This window comes from Phyllostomus hastatus, unplaced genomic scaffold (genome assembly GCF_019186645.2).
Source record: "Phyllostomus hastatus isolate PE091 unplaced genomic scaffold, TTU_PhHast_1.1 phas_scaffold_129, whole genome shotgun sequence".
Lineage (NCBI taxonomy): Eukaryota > Metazoa > Chordata > Mammalia > Chiroptera > Phyllostomidae > Phyllostomus > Phyllostomus hastatus.
The window spans coordinates 9653767-9675434 of record NW_025334009.1 but is presented as its reverse complement, the minus strand read 5'-3'; positions in this window follow the sequence as shown (position 1 = coordinate 9675434).

Here is a 21668-nt window from a genome sequence, read left to right as displayed (position 1 = left end):
GCAAAGGACTGTGGGAAATAATTCCTGGAAAAAGAGCTCCAGTTCATTTTTAGCATTAATGTAAAGTAAATCCTTGACCCCTGATGGAAAGGGCCATCTTTTGTTTTCTTTTGTTTTTTTTTTTCTTTTTGAAGTGTTTTGCTATCTGTTTCTCCAAAGCAATTAACAGAAAAACCTTTAAAGTAGAAGTTCTTCAGCTTCATCATGTGCCTGGATAACCTGGCGTGCTGCATAACCTGGTGTAAAAAGAGTAATTTTCTGGCCTGACCCAGCAGTTCTGACTTCGGATGCGGCAGGTGCTCAGACCTCCACCGTGGATCCTGCTCTGAGAGGGATGCTTTCCGCAGAAGACGCCGAGGGGCTGTTTGGAGGCATACACCGACAGAGGGTTTGGGCAGCCTTCTTGCCCCGGGGGCTTCAGGAGAGGGACTTCTAAAAGTAGTTTGAGCAACGGCGTCATTTTAGGGGGACAGAAAAGCAAGTGGAGTGCGGCCCATGGGGAATAAAGGAGGTGGCGGTGGGGCTGGCAGGGCCTGAGGAGAGTTCCGAGGTCTCCACTGCTGGGCGGGTGGGGTCGCTGTCAGCTGCCTTTGCCCTTCATCGGCCTGTTGGCCGAAGTGATGAGGGAATGACTACTGTTTTCCTGTACAAGGTTCATACACTTCAAACTAGCTCTCGGGTTAAAGAGCGAGGGACAGACGCGACAAGTGACTTAGAGCAGCAACAGCGGGACGGGGCAGAGGGTGCTTGGAGCAGGGCAGCCTGGCTGGCTAGCTCAGTGGATTGAGCGTGGGCTGCGAACCAAAGCATCACAGGTTCGATTCCCAGTCAGGGCACATGCCTGGGTTGCAGGCCACAGCCCCCAGCAACCGCACATTGATGTCTCTCTCTCTCTCTTTCTCTCTCCCTCCCCTCTCTAAAAATAAATAAATAAAATCTTAAGAAAAGAAGTTATAAATTAAAAAAATAATAATTTACTCTTTGCCATCTCAGTCCTTCACACATTTCTGTGAACAGAATGCACATTATTTTTTGCACATTTATGTTAGTGTGTATGTGATTTTTATATGAACATGTGTATACACACATGCACACACACACAAACTTAAAAAACCCCAGTGGGACAATGCTACAGACCAGTGCTTTCCAAACTCGAATGTGCTTAAGAATTATGTGGAGGGTTTTTAAAGCACAGGCTACTAGGTGCCATCCCCAGAGAAGGCCACACGACAGGCAGGGCTTGCAGGGTAGTCCTGCCGCCCCACACCCTCTGGATAAGCATGACTCGGGCCCATCCCCCATGTCTGTTCCCAGTCCTGGGGACCCACTGTCTTCATTCTCCATTCTCCTCCCCAAGCAGATCAGCACAAAGCCTGCACTGTTCTTCTTTCCCGTGTAGTTGATCCCCTGGATACACTTTCAACAGCTAAAGCCTGTGTTTATGGATTGTTTTCCTGGCAGTGGACTCCAATTTACTCTTCTTTTCTTTTTTTTTTCTTTTCTTTTTTTCTCTTCTCTTTTCTCTTTTCTTTTTTTTTCTTTTTCTCTTTTCTTCCTCCCCACTCCCTTTCTTTCTCCCCTCTCAACCCTTTCTCCCCTCTCAACTCTCCCTTCCCTTTCTTCCACAAACACTTATTAACTGCCCCCATAGGAAGATAAAAATCCGGAGTTTATTATCTGAGATATCTGGCTAATCTCCTGGGAGAGGAAAAAGGTAGTGTTCACTCCTTAATGATTGACAGTAAGAAAACCAATCACAAGCCACTTTCTTACCGCCCCACGGCCCTGCTACACGTACCACGTGCCGGAAGCCCTGGTGAGTCTTGAGATGAGCCTCTGCATGGTGTCTCCTGACTTGTCCTTGACTCACTTAACGTATTGCCCTCCTAAATCACAGCACGTGCATTCTGTTTGATTCTTTGCCTTCCCCCAAACCTGTGTCCATCATGGAGATACAGAGAAACAGGCTGGCAGAGACCTCCAGGGAACATCAGCCGACCTGAATTTAAAATAACTGCTCCTTAGACACAAACCCATTCTGAGGTCAAGTGGTGCTTCCTAACACTAGTGAGATTCGTGGCAGTTGATAGCACCTTGGTGGGTCCATCAAACAAACCCATTCATTCATTCCATTCATTCATTCCCTTAAAAATATCGGGTGCCTACTCTGTGTGAGGCACTATGGGAGGACCAGGGAAGTGATCATGGGCAAGACTTCACCCCCTTGCGTCTTACAGTTGTTTGTGGAAGACAGTGGGGCGGATGCTTCCCCAAATCATGATCATTTTGGTCAGCACTTGAAGGGCAGGTGTGGGGTGTAGTGAGAGAATCCAGGGAGGAGGAAGCGCTGGAGGGGAAGAGCAAAGGTCCTGCGAGAAGAAGGCACGTGGCTCGTCTCAGATGCGGCAGGAAGCCCGGCACACGGAGGTAACGAGGGAGGGAAGGGGAAACAGTGCAACAGCGTCGTTTTACTGGCATGACCCGCGTGCTCATTAAATAGAGATTCTTTAAGGCCTGCCCTAGAGCAAATAAATGTGGTCCTTGGAATATTTTACCCCAACAGTTCATCTTGAAATTGTTAAATCTACGAAAGGATGGTCCAGTGAACACACCTGTATACCTTCCATTGCTTCACATGTGCATTTTCTATCTTCACACATCTGTCTGTCTGTCTGTCTGTCTGTGTATCTCCCTAATTCATTCAAAAGTAAGTGGCCGGCCTCAGACGCCTCACCCCTGACTTCTTCAGCTGTGTTTCCTGGGAACTTAAGGCAGTTCTCCTACATAATCACAATACCGTTCTTACACCCAAGACAATGTACCAATAATTTGGTTGTGTCTCTAACTTAGAGTCCACTCAAAAGTCTCCCCTGACGTCCCCCAAGTTTCTTTTTCAAAGCTGATTTTTTAAAATATTAAGGTCGTATTTTTTTAAAAGATTTTACTTATTTATTTTTAGAGAGGGAAGGGAAGGAGAAAGAGAGAGAGAGAGAAACATCCATGTGCGGTTGCTGGGGGCTGTGGCCTGCAACCCAGGCATGTGCCCTGACTGGGAATCGAACTTGCGATTCTTTGGTTTGCAGCCTGCACTCAATCCACTGAGCTACGCCAGCCAGGGCTCAAAGCTGATTTTTTAAAAATCCGAGATGCAGTCAAGGTTTTCCATGGGTTTGTTTGTTACATCTCTTCGAGACAAGTATCCTGATTGAAAACAGTGATGCTGGCTTTTTGAAAGTTGCTTTGTATATACTGAAGTATATTTTATGTATGTATGACTCATCCATTTCAAGTATACAATTCAATACTTTTTAGTATCTCTAAACATGACCATAAATTAGTTTAACAATGTTTTCATCCAGTAAGGTCCCTCTTGCCCAAGCAACCACTAATCTACTTTCTGCCTCTAAATTTTCTTTTTATGAACCATTCCTATTTTGGGAAAAGCATGTTTGTGCTTTCTAGCACAATGTGATGTCCAGGCATAGCTGGTACCTCCCAGCCTTGGACCTGGGATCAACCATTTTCCCAAGGAGCCCTTCCGTAGGACACGACACTTAGAATCCAAGAGCTGGGGACCCGAGGTCTCGTGGTGTCTTGAACGTGGATGGCCCAGGGCTGGGATTCAGCACATTTCACCTAGTTCAGGGTTGCAGGGCTGTTGGCTGTTCATCCGGCTTCCGACTCTAGCTTCACGTGGGAACCCAAAGCGAACAGTCAGATCTGTGTGGGCTGGGTGCTCAGATGTGATGATCACGAGGCATCGATTCTCGGTTCTCATTGGAACTTGTGGCCTTTGTGTTTTTGTGTTTTTTTTGTTTTTGTTTTTGTATAAGAACAGAGTCAAGAATCTGTGATTGGCTGCCTTGTCTAATTCATACAGCTATCTGATTTCCATGTAACTAACAGAGTGCCTGACATGTTGAAGGCTTTCCGTAAGTGCTTTTTGAACAAATCAATTACCAAAGCATCTTTGTATAGATCGTTAATGCCTTCCTCATAATTCAAGCTGTAGCTTCATGTCACCACAAGGCTAAGCAGTACATATGTAGAGATTCATGAGCTATACATTGTAAAACAGGCCTCACTACAAATTAAAACACAGACATAATATCTGCAGGCTCTAGTTTGTTTATAAATCGAAGAAACTATTCCTGTAATTACAGGATTACTTTAAGGACACGCAGCAAAAGTGATCTGAAAACAATAAGCAAGTGCCTGTTGGTAGATAAATGTCACTAACAAGGGACATGGACAATGTGAGAAGCAGTAAGTTTAGCTTGTTAATGCAGGGAGGGCAAAATGGGGCATTGTTTTTCACTTCGTTTTCCCATGCCTAGATTTCAAGCAAGTGCCACTTCTAAGGAAAAGCGGTTTTGTCACGTGAGGGGGCGCGGCCAGCCTGAGCCACGGGGACGGAAGGAAAACACGGACATGACTGGAGCTACTTCAGTTTCCGGAGCGGACACCGACATACCCTCGCCCCCGCAGAGGCAGAGTTCAGTTTGCTTCCACCGGGAGCACCCCGCGAGGCCCCGACTTCCCTGGGAAGCTGGTCACCCAGGGAGGGGACTGAGCCCTGTCCTGTTCTCTTTGCCCCATGTGACAAAAGGGTCACACAGAGTCACCAACTGTTGAAAGTTTCCACAGCGGGTCTCTCTCCTCCTCCTCCTTTTCCACCTGTATATCCCTAAATACTTCCATGGTTACATCCAAGAACAAGAATCTTCTCTCACTCTTTTCAATGGAGTTATCAGAGTCACGAAATTGAACATTTAACATCGATCCACACTGTTTCTTACTTTCTAGTCTATGTTCAAATTTTACCAACAACCCCATTAATGTTGTCTATAGTGATCTGTATTTACAATCCAGGATCACAGATTACATTTACTTTTATGTCTTTCTAGGGTCTTTTAATTTGGAACACTTCCTCTGTCTGCTTTGTCTCATGAGTTTGACTTGGTCATTATTGAACTTGGTCATTATTGAACTTGGTCATTATCGAACTTGGGTTTGTCTAAGGTTTCCTCATTATTAGAGTCAGATGACGCGTTTTGGCCAGAATACCCCAGAGGGGATACTGTGCCCCCTCAGTGCACCCTATGTTGAGGCATACCTCGTGGGCCGATTTTATTATTGATACTAAGACCAGCGGCCGCTTGGTTAAGCTGGTGCTCACCAGCTTCTCTACTGTTCCATTACTATTATTTTCCCTCCTGTCACTAATGAGTACTTTTGTGGGAGATGTTCTGGGGTTATGTGACTATCTCGTTCCTTAGCACACTTGCATCTGGTCTTGCCTGAAGCGTACCCTAATATTTAAATAGAGACGATCTGCCCCTATCAGCATCATCTGTGCAGCGCGAGACAGAACCTGGGTCGAGTTTCGTAATTGTACGAAGTTGTCCTTGGCAGGGGAAGTGGCGGCAGCACGCCAGCACGCTTCAGACTGCTCACTCAGTAGACACCAACGGCCAAGTCCCACAGGTGGAAGCTGCCAGGGATGTCTAAACGGAGCGATAAACAACGGCAGGGGAAGAAGGAGCACATTCAGGCTGAGATGGGAGCTGCTGTGTCTCCAGGTTACGGACCGCCTGCTGGGTGACCCTTGACTAGCAGGACCTAGGTGATCTGCCGTTATTCTTAGGACGGGAAGACTCTCCCTCCCTCCGTTGAGTTACTGAATATTTATATTCAAATAATTCTACTTCGGTTCCACGCCTGAGGTTCTTTCCTGGAGAGACGTTTCACCTCTCCGTGAGGAATCCTTGGACTTGTAAGGGACGCAACTTGTCACGTCCACCGGTCCCTCCAGCGCCTGGCAGTGGAGGGCAGAGGGTCCCTGGCTTCAGTGGGACAGCCGGGGCTGGCCTCCCCCTGGCTCTCCGCATTCAGTGCGCTTCCTCCTCCCCAAAGAGAACCTTTGTTTTATGTTTGTTGGTCCTGTGCGGCACGGCTCCTTGACATACACCGTCATGAAAAATGGTGGCTCCCGAGGAAGACCCTGAACTGCGTGATTTGTCAGTGACAAAGTCCTGCTGGGCTTTTCTGAGGAGCTGCGGCTGCAGATGGAATTCTTCTCACAGCTCAATAACGGCGCTGTCCATCATTTATTCACTGGCAAAGAGAACGGATGCCTGTGGGCTTGTGTGAAGGTTCATGGTCAAGGAGAGTCTTCATCGTGTTCATCCTCAAGAAAACTGGGGACCAGAACAACTGTTTCTCAGGCTAGGGAAGTAGCTACCATGATGGCAAGAGATCAGACCCAGTTTTTACTGAAATGTAATTAATATACAATGAGGTGCACATATCTTCAGCATTTAATGAGTTTTGACAGTATATACACCTGTGAACCATCATCACCAAAACAAGATACGCAACATTTCAACCATTCTGGAAAGTTTCCTGCTGTCTCCCCCTGGTCACTTTACTTGCCACGCAGGGGCAGGGACTATTCTGATTTTCTATCACCATCTTTCCTTGCGAGCTATCCACTGTTCTAACTTGCAGCCCAAAGGGGTGGTTTTGCCTGTTTTTGATCTTCATAGAAAGGGAATCATACAGTATGTACTTTTGTGGTCGGGGGGTCTAGTCTCTTGACTCAATATTTTCTGTGGGATTCATTCACAGGGTTGTCCCCTTTAAAAATTGCTGTGCAACTTCCCCCAATATTATCTCCAAGCAAGGTGCAGAGGTTCCATCGTTCCATCCATAAACATCCAGGAGGCGCCTGTGAAAGATAAGGAGTCTAAACAGAACTCACATCATCGCATTGGAAAGAAATCAGCGCACAGGCTCTGGCATAGGTGTACTTCCGGTTCTCTCTCTGCCCATGGTCCAGGTTGGGTCAGGAGCTTGAGGGCCTGAGAGCCTGACTGTGGCAGAGGGCTGCAGAGTAGGAGAAAACCGTTCCCAGCCCTTAGTGGGGTGGCGGGGCCGGGGGGAGGCCCGGTGAATGGAGGAGCGTGAGGCTGATGCCGTCCCGTGGTCCAGGCTGAGCCGGGAACCCTGGGGGCTTGGGGCTTGCTACATGTACATGCAGTCAATGAGTGACAACGGCAGGCACCATGGCTGGCACAACACTGTTTCCTATTCTTTCTGCTTTTTATTCTTGGATTTCCAGCCACTGCGCCATAGGCCTTAAGAAATATTTGTTCTTAGGTGTGTCTGTTAGGCTTAAAGATTCAGCTCCTCTGCCTTAGGACACGTAGTACCTCTCAACTCCCGATGCTTTTCCTTTTCCTTAAAATGGATCGTTATTCACATACCCACCCCTTCTTTTAGTTGATATTTCATTTTGACTAGAAGAGATTGGTTTTATTCCCAGGTTATTGGGAATCTGCCTGCATACTATCTTTTCTTGCTCATTAAAAAAAATAATCCTTTCAGTGGAAATGTTCCCTTTCAGAAATGCCTTGGGTGGGCGCAATCCAGCATGCAGATCAGTAACAGCACATTTCACGTTCCTGGGGAAGTTCCTGGGGTAGTTTCCCCGGCCCGCCGGTATTTCTGCAGCCCCCTGCTGTTCTCTGCCTGTGTGTCCTTTCATGCCGCTGATAGCTTTCACTTTGGTCTCCCCTCCGCATCTGGCCCTTCCAGCTGGCCTGCGGTTCTGCACCGCGGTTGGGCCGTTAGCGATTGGACTCTGTTCAGCCCGCACCTAGTGCTGTCTCTTTCTGTAGCGTGAAGATGAGCTTAGGGCGTCTTTCTTAGGGTACCTTGAATGACACAGTGTGCTTTGGGCGCGGCAGCCCAAGGCTAACATGAAGTGCTGTCTGTGCTCTGGATTTCACCGTAACAATAAACAGCAACAACAACAACAGCAAAGCAACACTTTTAGCAGAGCCCCCTCCCTTGAAAAAATATTATTATCTTTCAGTAATACTCAGAAAAGTCCATAGAGATATCGCAATGTTTTTGTGAGTGTCCTGTGCTAACATTTTTTTTCTTTACTACTCTATGTTGTATCGTTGTCCTCTCTCAACAGAAGAGAGTATTTAAAAATTAGAATTGTTCTCGTTGATGGCCAGAGTGGGTGTTCTTCAAGCGAAAAAAATGACTGCTAGGATGGCTGGCGACTAACCCTTGTTTTTAGTGAAATATAATTAGCATGCGGTGGAAGGCACAGAGCCCAGTCCCTGGATGAGTCTTGACAACTGTACGCATGCCTGTAGCATCATCAGAACAAGACACAGAGTATTTTTATCACCCTGGAAGGTCCTTCCTGTCCCCTTCCAGCCAAAACCTGCCAGCCAGAGGCAGCCACTATTCTGATTTCTGTCCCCACAGATGAGTGTTGCTTGTTTTTGAGCACTGTATAAATACATTATGAATGCTCTTGTGTCTGGCTGGCTTTGACACTTATTATCATGTCTGTGAGATCCGTCGTGGGGTGAGTCTCTCTAGTCCACTCCCTTTTACAGCTGAGCAGTATTCTGCTGTGTCTTCTCACAATTTGTCTATCTGCTCACCTGTTGCTAGGCATTTGGGCTGTTTAGAGTTTTGGACCGTTCTGAATAAAGCTGCTAAGAACAACCGTGTGCAAGTGTTTGCATGCGTGTGGCAGAGGCTGCACCAATGACCCTGCCTCCCGGTGTTCTTGCCTTTGCATAGCCTCTTCCCCTCGAGTGTGGGCGGGACCCGGGACTTGCTTCGAACCCACAGAATACGACTAAGGGGATGGGATGTCGCTCCTGTGGTTGTCACTTCAGACCGTGTCTTCTCTCTTGCTGGCGGACTCTGTTCACTTTCCTGCTGGCCTGTGGACAGTCGCAGATGGCGAGGAACCAAGGGCAGCCTCTTGGGTGGCCATCACATAACGGAGGCCTCAGAGGGGGAGCCCAGCCCCAGCTGACACCAGATGGCAGTCTCATGAGTGACACCGAGGCGGAGGGCCGGAGGGCCGTTGTCTGGCGAAGCCCCGCCCAGACTGCAGACGCACAGGAGCCGCAAGATGAGACCTGCACGCTGCGCCGATGGGTGTTGCCCAGCAGCAGGGAAACGACCCAGGGCACATGTGTTATCTTTCTCTGGGATGACTCAGTGGAAGGACTAGGCGACAGCGTAGGTACACGTAACTTTCGGAGAATCCGCGAAGCAGATTTTCAAGTCATTGTAAGGTTTGACTTTCCCACGAGCCATGCCTGAGAGAGTTCGCTGGCTCCCCATCCCTGACAGCATTCCGCGTGGCCAGACTTTCTGATTTTCCACTCTAGTGGGCCTGAAATGATATCTCACTGTGGTTGTTAATTTGCATTTACTTGGCTAATGAATAAATCTGTCTTAACCAGTGATGCACCCTGTGCACATTTTGTGTGCCTTTTGAGAGAAATGCATCTTGTTTGTTGGCTTAACTTTTTATTGCTGCTGTTTGAGATACATAGTTGAAAAGACAGGATTCCTGTCTGTGGGGCTTGGAACAGGTAAAAACCTCAACATGTTATGGTAAAATATAAAAGGGGAAATAGAGGACATGAGATATGGGGTGCATGGAGACGCAGGTGTATCCATGCACTCAGGCCGGGAGAGGTAACGTGCTTTCTCTGCTGTAAGGTTGGTATTTATTTGTAAGTTTTATTTACGGTATGGGCTCTGAGGTGTACAGACTGACATGATAGCAGCCAAGATGGGCTGGGCTGTGGTGCCATCACAGGCAGTCCCTATTTTCAGTGGCTTAAAACAACGAAGGTTGATTTTTTTAAAAAAAGATATTACTTATTTTTAGAGGGAGGGGAAGGAAGGGAGAGGGAGAGAAACATCAATGCGTGGTTGCCTCTTACATGTTTCCTATTGAGGACCTGGTCCGCAGCCCAGGCAAGTGCCCTGACTGGGAATTGAACCAGTGACCCTTTGGTTTGCAGGTGGGCACTCAAGCCCCTGAACCACACCAGCCAGGGCAACAATGAAGGTTGATTTATTGCTCATGTACTTGTCCATGATGGCTGCTCTGGGACTCTATACTGCATCCCCGTGTTCATCATGGAACTCTGGGTAACAGAACACCCACCACCTGGCATGTTGCTGGGGGCATGTCAGAGGGAGAAGGAAGCATGGCACAGCATGTACAAGCTCTGGAAGCTTCACCTGGGTATACCACATTCCCGTCTGCTCACTTCGGCCAAAGGGAGGACCCCAGCAGGGTGGGGGTGTATCATCCCAGCATCCAGAGGTTAAGTAGTTTACCCGAAGGGGCAGAATCAGATCTCATGATTCCAAACCACTACACTTCTTCCTGCAACACAGTTGTCCCAAATGAGCCTTCAAATAGTATCGCTTCATTTACTCTTTTCATAGTTTTCTTTCCTATTTCTAAGGCTGAATAGTCTCTTATTGGTGTTTCATGAGTATGGGCCCTGGTACCTCAAGTAAAAAAAAAACACAAAATTTATTTAGTATGCCTGCTTATTTATATCTAGATGTGCATTTTCAATTTCTTTCTTTCCAGTTCAGAAAGCTCTGTTGGTAATGAATTTTCATTAAAATAGTACACGATTGGAAAATGAAATAAGCGTCAACACATTTTCCAAAATCATCAACACAAACCCAATGTGAGAATCAGACAATTATTACCTTCAGAATTAGCCCCAGATTATTAAAATGCAATTATACTTGGGAAAATATCCCAGCAGGGGGCCATGTTTATTTCTTCTCATTTTCACAGTAAGTTTTCTCAGGAGATAGGGGACACCCCCTCACACTTTCCTCCTCACATCTGAGCAAAACCCGGAACTCAAGGGCAGAATCCTTTGCTTCTTTCTCTATTGATTTCACAGATGCCATTCAGATACGGCCCGATATGGCCTGTAGGTACCTATGTTTTCTGGGGCTCACTGTGTTTGCAAGTTTCTCAAACACTCAGCTGCCAACACTCACGTTCTTGCACACAGCGTTGGGTCGGCAGCTTCCCTTTGAAACGGGAAGGGTTGCAGTACGCCAGGCAGCGGGGGTGCAAGAACCGGGGGGAGGTGGAGCACTTGGGTGGCTTACCCATGTCCACCTAGCTCTCTGGTGGAGACCGTGGAGCTAGAACTCAGGTCTTTGGATGCTGCTTTTTAATTCTTTCCACTGTGCCAGGCGGCTGCCAGGTCAGCCCTGGCGCAGCTGTTGGGACATTGCAGAGCCTCGTGGGCATTGAGAAGAGGTAGGTGCTTCAAGTGGTCTTGGGCCTGGTTTACGATCAGCAGGTTAGTGCCTTCAGGCTGCCCAGCATCATTAAAGCGAAGGGACTGGCACAGGGCAGGTTATATTGACGGAGTCTCCGAGACCCACAGGGTCACAGCTGTGCTGAGGCCTCAGTGTCCATTTTACACTAAATGACTCCGAATGCAAGGAGGTGGCTCTGGAAGAAAATGCACCCTTGGATGCTATGCCCAACACCTGCCACTAGGTGGAGCTCAGGTGCAGGCATACAGGGGCATGGAGGCTTTTGCAGAAGTTGCACCTGCACGGAGGGTGGGTAAACATGCTGTTACCTCTAACAAAAACTGTGATGGAAGCAGGGAGACTTGGTACCATTCAAGATGACAGTCTCCACTTGTGAGGCTGCCAAGATATGCCTTGGTCCAACCCTCAGCCCAGGGCTAAATGCCTTGGGCCCAGGAGGTGCGGAGGCCCTGACACTAGCAGGGAAACTGAAGTAGGGGGCTGGGCTGTCTGCCTTGCCCTGTCTGCATTTACCCACGGGGGTCCATAAGCAGCTGAACTTGGACTTTGGAAAGATCACCTCCCCCACACATCCAAGAACCACCCTGAACTCACAAGCCCCCAACAAGGAGTGTCTTTCTAGATTTTCAGATGGCAAAATTTTCCAGCGGCCTAGCAGACACAGTCTTTTTTCCTGATATTCTGTTTTGCTGACCGTTGAGCAGTCCTGTGGATGACAAGCACGTCTCCGGGCCCTTTAAAACCTCAGTGAGGATAATTACAGGTGGCATCGTAGGGCCGCTGGGCATCGCAGGGAAGAAGGGAAGAACCAAGTTGAGATATGCAAACTGTAAAATGCTCTGTATGCTGATTGTCTCTCTGTAAGTCTTACTATGCTATTCATTCCTCTTCCTCCCCCTGGAGAGCATCGGTCTGAGCCAGGCTGAGCTCTCAGTGCTCCGTCCTTCGGAAACCTCCCCACCGCCCCTCAGGCAGTGCGTCCATCGCCCCAGTGGGCCAGCTAGTGGCAGAAGGGAGCTGCCCATGCAGGCCTGTGGCTTCAGACCTCACCGCCATGCCACTACCCCAGTTGGCCTCTCCTGATCAAAGACGAGCGTCTGGGAGGGAAAAACCAGGTGCCTCGTTCCCACCTTCTCATTTCCTTCCAGAGGAAGGCTTGAAAGTCGTTTGCCCTGCAGCTCTCCCTTCTGTTGATACACACCTGCAGCCTCACGGCCCCTCCTTGGGCCCAGCTGCTGTTCACTCCCCTGGGCTGGGGAGAGGAGGAAGGTAGAGGGCAGAGCCGGCAAAGCGGGATGGAGATACCCGGCTTCCTGTGTGCCCTGCAGCGGGAAGGCTCGAACAGGTAAGGGGGCCCCCATCCCCAGGCACCTGGTAGAGAGAGTGACTCTCCCAGGGAATATTTGTCACTGACCTGGCCAGGCCCTGTCGACTGGAGTCCCACTAGACACACAGAATTAGGCGCTATGAGACATTTCTCCTTATGTCAGCAGCCTCTGCACCACCTCAGAGGTGTTACCTCCCACCTCAGGCTGGTGAAGGGGCTGAAATGGGCCCCCCTCCCTGTTCTTTCGGAGGCCCAAGGGGGTCAGAGAGCCCCCCAGGTGGCAGAGCTTCATGTAGGAGACAAGAGAGTCTGTGCTAAATGGGCCGGGGACCTGGGACCTTGTCAGGCGTTGTCATTTCACGGGGGGCTGCCTATTTTAACCAGGTTCGTGGTTAGCATTTGGGTTTTAAACTCATCAAGAAAGACGAGGGGTGTGAGGAGAGGAGGGGTGGGAGGGGTGTCCTGTCGAGGTATCAAGCGATCTAGAACCACCGCTGACCTGAAAGGAAGGAAGCCAGCTGGACACACAGGGTGCTGGTGGTCAGGGCCCCCTTCTGTCCCGAGATTCTGGGATTCGATGACTGAGTTGTATGCGTTTGTCTTCATTCCCGTGTCAACGACTGATACCTTAGGGAGCCACCCTTGGATTTTTCCCCCAGGAACTGTGAACAAGGCTTTTCTCGGCTGCCTTGTCCAGGCAGCGGTTCTGGGAGCAAACAGAAGCTGTTGACCGGCTGTGGGAAGTTCTTTCTGCAGCTCCCAGCCCTGTACTCAGAGAACTGCAGCCAACCCTTCCAGGAGGAGGGACACCCAGGCCAGGCATGGACCTGGCTCAGGGACAGCTCCCTGGGCTGGTGGGCCATGCCTCCATGGGCCGATGGGCACCTCTGGCCAACTCACACTACAATGACAAAGGTGGTCCTCTGCCTGCCGCCAGCTGCCCCGGGGGGAGGGCGTGGGGCCGGCAGGAAACCTTTTCTCCCAGAACAATCGCCAAGATGGTTATTTCCTCCTGTGGTCAGATCCCATGTCCCAGTTTTCCATTCAGCAAGTGTGGTCCCTGAACCCAGAGACAGTCATGTCCACATGCGGAGAGATTAGGGAATCAGCCAAATATTCGCTAAGTGCTTGCCAGCTGGACTCCAGGCAGGAAGAGGGTCCAGTGGTCGAGTGACTCGGTGGTGACGTGTCCAGCAGAGAAATGCGCAGGGCGGAGGTGTGGTGGGGCTGGAGCCCGGGTGCTCGGCCTGGGCGGAAAGGTGGCGGAAGTGGGAAGAGCCGTTGGTACCGGAGTAACGCTTGGTGACAAGTTGGAGTCGGGCCAGTGACGAAGGGGCAGGAGGGCTTCCGGGAGAGGAGCGGCCTGTGCGGGAGCCCAGGGGTGGAAGAGAGCGGGGGTTGCATGGGCCTGGTGGGCCGCTTTGTCTCCCGGACGGAGCCCTGCGGAGGGATGGGGTCAGAGTGGTGCGTCGGCGCTTCGGCAGGGCTCCGAAATGGAGGCCACGCCCAAGGGTACCCTAACTACAGAGTCTTAAGTCGACAGCAGCGGCAGAAAGCCAACTGCCCTGCAGAGCGCCTGGCCTTGTCCCCGTGGCTGCAGGGAGCAGGAGGGCCCAGCAGAAGCGGTGGAGCAGGGCGGGGGCGCGCGGAGCCGCGGGGGCAGAGGTCCCTTCACACCAGATTACACATGAATCGCTTGCAGGGTCCCTGCCACGCCTGGCCCCTTCTAAAGGTCACTGACTCCGAGTGTCTGGCACTAGGATTTGTAGCTGCCATCAGTCAAGTGGGAAGTCTCTGGCCAGGGGTCATCTCAGGGTCACGTGTACAGAGTCGGGCCCTGCGTTAGGGGGTCACAGCCCAAGACCGCCCCGGCAGGCGGGGGCGGGTGGGGACATGCTGGGCGGTCAGGAGGTCCCAGAGGCCAGAGGGTGGCCTGGGCGCTCCTTGCTCTAAAACCCTCCCTGAGCTCTGGCTGGGGTGTGGGAATCACGGAGCCTCCCTTAGGCCTCGCGGCAGGCCAGGCGAGACATCCCCGAGTCTTGGGCCCCTCCCAGTGCAAGGTCAGGGGTGTGGAGGCCAGGCGGGCCTCGTGGGCAGGGCAGCCTCCTCACTGGTCTGGTCCAGTTTGTGTGGTGAAGAAGCTGGTTGTATCTTCCCAGAGAAGGGCGTCCTGGCTCCGCCCACAGGGTCATGGAAAGGACATTGGTGTCAAATGGCAATGGCGAACAAACCAGTTGCACCTACTGGGCAAGTCACTGAACTTCTCGGGATCGTGATTTCTTGTCTATTAAAAAGGGTCAACATCCCCTTGCAGGATGAAATATTGAATGAGACCGTGTAACGCTGAGGCCCAGGCCCAACTCGGTCCTTTTGGCCGTGGTCTGGCATTTGCCGGGGACCATTCGCCTGCCTCTTTGGGCCAGATGGACAGAGGCCCGGCTCAGCCCGGGGACCCCCGCCTGGTCTGGCTTGCAGCCGCTCTGCAGCTTGTGGCCTGCAGGGGGCAGCAAGGGGACGCGTGGTCCGGCTGTCTGCCTTCCTTCCAGTCTGGGATAGAAAGTTCTCTCTGCGTCAGTGAATGCAGCTAGGGTGGATTTGTTTTTAAATGGATGATGTTTGAGATTCCTTTATGAGAGCTCTCCACATCTGGCATTCAAAGAAATCACCAGTCTAGACTCTCGGGCCGACCGCCGCTCGTAGGAAATTCACGCCTGTCTCTCCCATGCCTCACTGCTCCCGCCCCCTCCCCCTCTTTCTCTCCTTGTGACCTTTTATCTCAGCGGGAGCTCCGGCTAGAAAGAGAGTTCTGGAAACGTGGTGTGTTTCTCATTAAGTTTCTGCGGCATAAAAGTCACGTGACAAGGCTCTTAGTTCCCCCCCCTCCCAATCTTCTTTCTTTATCGCGAGTATCTGCAATAACTCCTGCCGCATAGGTTTTATTTCAGTTGAGATGATTGGAGACTGAAATCTTGTTGATACGAAGATTTTTTAAAAATCTGTTTCTAGGGTGCTGGTCCTATGTTTGGTCATTTTTCCTTGACATTGAGGTGGTCAAACAGAATTCCAAATAGAAGCCGTGCTCTGCCCCCTTTCCCTTCTCTTTCCAAAGCTGAACAGTTCCTTCTTTCAACCGTGAGGCTGGGACTGGGGAGGGTTGAAGGAGGGAGGCTGCTGAGGGGGCCCACGGAGCCCCGGCGGGGGTGGGGGGCGGGCTGCGGGGAGCCCCAGGGCTCCAGGAAGGTCATTGCTGTGAGCCAGCGCTCCCTTCCCTGCCTGCGTGGAGAGGCCGGCAGGGCCCCGTGGTCCACGGCAACAGAGGACAGAGGGAGGAGGACACAGGTCCTGACCTCTGGCTGTCGTGCCTCCTTTCTCTTCTCCTGGGTTCTGTGCCGCCATGGCTTCTGTGACCTGTGAAGCCACAGGTTGGAGTCTGCGCAGCCGCCGTCTCAGCACAGGCCCACGGCCACACCTGAGTCGGTGAGCGGTGCAGGTGAGGAGAGTCTCACCTCCCCCAGGGCTCTGCAGTGCTCGGCAGCCCAGACGCCCGTTCCCCGGCCTTCACCTCCGTCTCCCAGTGGGAGTGGCTGGTCTCTGAGCAATAGGGTGCTGGATGTCTCGGGGGCAGAGGCATCCTGACCGTCTCAGGCCTGCCGTGGGGCCCTGCCCCTCGCCAGCTCAGAGCTGCCCCAGGGGCAGGAAGGCTGCTGACCTTCGCCAAGCCTGGCTGTCTGTGGACTTTGACCCTCCCCTTCTCCCCCTGACGCATCACGTCACCCTCTATCGCCAACATTCCAGAAGCCTTTCGGTCTCAGCCTCACCCACTGAAGAAGGAATAGAAACAAGGAGTGGGTGTCCAGTCTGACCTCCACCAACTCCTATGGGGCCCTGGGTCGGTCCGTTCCTGCCCTGTGCTTGTCCTCATCTTTACAATCCGGGTTTGGAGCTGAGGTTCAACCAACTCTCAGCTCAGAGAACTTGTGGCTGGGGCCAACTAACTATTGTGCACAGCGTTCTGTTTGTCTACATAAAGTTTTATTGGCACACAGCCCTGCTATCACAGACACACTGCCTGTGTGCCTGCTTCTGCTTCTGCACCTGTGACAGCAGAATTGAATAGTTGTGACAGAGACCGACTGCACGGCCTATGAAACCTGAGAGAGAGAGGAATATTGATTTGTTGTTTCACTTGCCGATGCATTCATTGGTTGATTCTTCTATGTACCCCAACTGGGGATCGAACCTGCAACCTTGGCTCATCGGGACAATGCTCCAACCAACTGAGCTACCCAGCCAGGGCTGAAGCCTCAAGATATTTACTATCTGATTCTACAGAGTTTGCTAACCTCTGCTCTGTGGCATCAGTGTTATTTATTTTCCGTGGACCGAGGCCGAGTTGCTCCCAGAGCCACTGTAATTTTATTTTGCGGCGATGGGTCCCTTGAACGAGGCACACAAGGCTGTTGCAGGGATCCAGCCAGAGGGCAGGTGAAGGACTCTGCATGAGTTTGCTCCGGCCGCCCCAGCAAAACACCACCGACTGGGTGGTTCAGACAACAGACACTCATTTTCTCACAGTCCCGGAGTCTGGAAGTCCATGGTCAACATGCGAGCAGGTTCCGAGGCCTCTTGCTCGGTCCGTAGGCAGCTGCCATTTCACTGGCCTCTTCTTGGTGTGTGCTTGTGTGTGGAGAGAGAGAGAGAGGGAGGGAGGGAGAGAGAGGGAGAGAGATTGCGTGCGGGCTCTCGGCGTCTCTTCTTACAAGATCACTAACCCGTTGGATCAGGGCCTCACCCTTATAACCTTGTTTGACCTTAATTGCTTTTTTATAGGCCCCGCCTCCAAAGATAGTCATACTGGAGTTGGGGCTCCAACACATGAATTTGGGGGGGGGTTGGGGGCACTATTCAGTCCATAACAGAATCCTACTTCTTTTCTCTGCAGACTTTCTTTTCTTGTTTTAAAAAAGATTTCATTTATTAGAGATTTTATGTATTTATTTTCAGAGAGAGGAAAAGGGAGGGGGAAAAAGAGGGAGAGAAACATTGATTAGGTGCCTCGCACATGCCCCCACCTGGGGCACCTGGCCCGAAACTCAGGCATGTATGTGCCCTGACTGGGACCCAAACTCGTGACCCTTTGGCTCACAGGCTGGTGCTCAATCCACTGAGCCACGCCAGCCTCCCGGGAGACTTTCTAATTGTGCCAGCCTGACAGGTGGGGAAACCAAGGTAGCTGGGGTCAGATCCTTGCTTGGCGCCTCGGGAGGGTCTCCCTGGCCACAAGGATTTACCTGCAAGCGACCCATCGAGGATGTGCTTCCTGGGAGGGCTGGTCGGGGAGTCAGGCAGAGGCAAGGTGAGAGCTCGGTGAAGTCCCGCAGGAGGTGGCTTCCTCCTGACCCTGCTGGGGAGCACTGGGGTGTGAGTTCCAGCCCAGAGCTGAGATGCCTGCGCCTGTCAGTCACTGGCTGAGGGCTGCGTCGGGGGACATTAAGTCCCAGGCATTTCCAGTCTCTGCAGGTGCGGGCAAAGCAGCTCTATGGGCTTGAGGACTGTCCTTTGCCATGAGTTGCAAGACCAAAAGCCCGCAGAGGGAGGGCCACACAGCCACTGTAAAAGGGCCAGCAGCACACCTTGGCAGGGCATGGACCGTGGGGGGCTGCACCCCACACGGGACAGGCTGAGTCAGTCACTCAGTGGACGTGGATGAGTGCCTAGGATCAGTCCCGTAGGATGAAACTGGGCGCATGTGCAAACTCCAGCTTTTGTGCTCTTGCATTCCCAGGCCTGACACACAGTAGGTGCTCAGGTAGGCTGGAGGGCTGCTTGGAGAGTGGCTGAGTGGGCAACAGGCTGGGGTCAGTCTGGGAGGCCCGACCACTCCGGGCCTGCCCCCTCACAGCCGGGATGCTTGCACTCGCCTGACGGTGAGGAGGGTTTGGGGTTGCGCCGTTTGCCCCCAGAAGGACTTTTCCCAGTCTGGGTTTCAAGGGCTTTCTTCACCACACGGGGCAATGGCCTTGCCCCAGGGGTGGGGTCAGGTAGCAGGTCCCCGGAATGTTGGGGGCGGGGTGGGTGGGAGCCCATGACTTAAATGTGGCCAGAGGGGGATTTTGTTTCTATCTTAATTTTTTCACGCCCCTCCGAACAAATGGAACGGTGGCTGATTTCACCTGCTTTTTGTCAGTTTTGTCACATCGCCTGGACTTTTTTTTTTTCCTGTGGGAGAATTGAACTGAAAAACTATTAGAAATAATGAGAGTTCAGTAAGGCAGCCAGTCACAAAACAAATGTACCAAAATCGATAGCTTTCCTATTTCCAACAGTAACCACTTAGAAGAAATAATGGGAAAGAAAGATCTCGTTCACAATGGAAACAAAAGATATTTATCACCTCCCTGCAAAGCGCTGGGAAAAGACCCGTGGCTACACTCTCCTCTCCCGTTGGGGGGTAGAAGAGAGAACTACTGTGGCTGCAGCTTGGATGCCTGCTGTCAGCCCCCAGATTTTTGCCGTGGGGTGGGAGGACGGTGGGGGGGCAGCGTGCCCCCAGCTCTCCGAGGCGTGTTGAAGGTATACGTTCATGACAGCTGCTCTGGGAAGCTGCCACGCGGCTGCTGGGCCTGTGGGTTGTCTGTTGTGGTTACTGGGTGGTCACTCTCGCCCAGGACAGGGCTGGGTTGCAGTGATTTTGCTGGGGTAGGGAGCCAGAGGATGTGGTGCTATCTCCTGGAGGTCCAGCTGACCCTGGAAGGGTACAGGGTGGGCCGCTTTGACCACTCTGGGGTGTCCCGAGGGACCAGCTGGCCAGGCCAGTGGGAGAGCAGGGTGCCGAAGGTGTCATTGGTAAGCGTTTCTCCTGTGACCAGCATGGTCTCATGTCTGGGATGGGGTCAAGTTGTGGAAGAAATCCAGGGCTCTGTTTCAATCTCAAGAACATTCTAGGGTGACCTCTGACTTGGGTGGAAGTATCACATATGTGAAAATGTGTTTCCTTTGCAAATGGTGGAAAGCCTAGCTTAGACCCCTGCTCAGCCCCCAGAAAATAAGATTAAAAGTACAAAACAGAACAGGAGCAGCCCACCGATTTCCCTCGGCCCTGGGCATACCAGCCCCCATGGTTGGAGCCTGCTTAGCCATTCCCATGGCAGGCCAGAGATGAAGGGGTGCCCTCTGCCCCAGGAGCAGCCCAACAGCGACAGGCAGGAGAGGTGGGTCAGTACCCTAGCTCCCCTGGCCCTCAGGCGGGATGGCTCTGAAATGTGTGCTCCAAAAGGTCTCCCAAAGTTCCTGAGTGGGACTGAGCCCGGGTCGGCCTTTAGCTGTCACCTGCTCGGTAATGTACCTTCTCTTCCTTGTCTTCTTCTCCTGCTGGGGTCTTCTGGCATCATTTCTCAAATAAACTCTTTGCATACGAATCCTTTTTTAGGGAGTCTCAGCTGAGAGAGGGAGGGAGGGAGGGGGAGAGAGAGAGAACCTAGTCTCATATGACTGGAGTCCAGGCATAGATTTGGCTTCAGGTAGGGCTGCACCCAGCAGACTCACACACTATCATTAGGACTTGATCTCTTTCTTCCCATTACTTGGCTCCATTTTCTTCCCAGTCATTGATTCCCTACACAGTAGCTGCCAGCAGTTCCCGGTTCATATTCTCGCAACCAAACTACTGTAGCAGGAAGAAGAGAACTTATTTTTGCTAGTAGTTCCAAAAAAAATCATAGCATTGTAAACAACTGGCTGGACTCCCATCACTGAGGCCAGTGGGTAGAACGGCGTGATCGGCCAGTCCTGAGCCTTGTGCCTGGGGTCCCTACCAGGTCCTCTTCTGTGCACCCCCATTCTATGTCCCCCCCACCCGGTCTGTTGTGTATGGGAGAGGATGGGAGCGGGGGCGAGGAGCTTGTGTTTTGGAGGGAGATGGGGGCAGACGCGTGCCTGTGGGCATGTGCTGAAGTCTATTTGAATTTATCTGTCCCTCTAGCATCCGATCTTTTGTCGACCTTCAGACAACGCCGGTGAGCATTTTCGGAGACTCTGTGGGTAAGCCAGACCGCCCTTTCCCTCAACGTTGTGGGGGAAAAAAGGAAAATGAACATCTCAGCTGAAGAACGGGATCCCTCTGCTCTTCAAACCAGTGATTTCTGCAGGAGAAAACAACCTTTGACAAGAAAATAGAAGGTGAGGAGAGAACTAATATCCGCGGAGAGACTGCTGGGTGCCAGACATCATCTCAGGGTCGCGGGTCATTTACCATCGGCTGTATGGCGCTGCTCCTCAGCTGGGAGATGTTAAGTCAGGTGCGGGAAAAGCAAAACGGGGACTCAGAGCCTGGACCGTTTGGCCCCTTGGCCGCTGTGTTTCCGCAGTTCTAGGCGTGTGGCCTCGGAGAGTGGTGCTGGGAGCCGGAGGCCTGATCTGCCAGTTCTGTGGGTAAGAGAAACTCTCTTCCTGCCGGACTGAGCCCTGTGATGCTGGAAGGGAACGGCTTTAAGCGAGTGGGGCACGGTCATACGTGGTGTTAAGAATTAGAGGCAATAGCCCTTAGCTGGTGTGGCTGCATTGGTCGAGCATCTTCCCGCAAAGAGAAAAGTCACCAGTTCGATTCCCGGTCAGGCACATGCCAAGGTGGCGGGTTCTGTCCCCAGTTGAGCACATACAAGAAGAGGTGGCCAATCAGCATTTCTCACTCGCATCAATGTTTCTCTCCCTGTCTTTCTCCCTCCCTTCTCCTCTCTAAAAATAAATAAATAAAACCTTAACCAAAAAAAAAAAAAAGAATTAGAAGCAACCCATCAATGCTGCGAAATCACAAAGAGCTGAATAGCACAGAATACGCAGTTTGCTCAGATCCAGGCTCGAGTAACTTCTCTGAGCCATCTCCAGGGTGGGCGGGAGGGGCAGAGGGCGGCTGGGCTCCCGGGAGCCGGGACGCTGCTCACGACGTTGTGACTTTGTCCCCAGCACCCAGCACGGTGCCTGCCACGCAGCGGTGCTCAGGTGTGTGTGGTGTGTGAGTGAGCAAAGGGGCATGCGCACTGGTGGCTGAAAAACAAGACAGAACAGTACTACTGTCCAAACGTCCAGACGTCTTTCCCTGATGACAAATGAATCATTTCTGGTAGTTGCAAGTACTTCTTCAATTTGTTTGACACTTTATTCACAGCTCAGAATTGTTTGA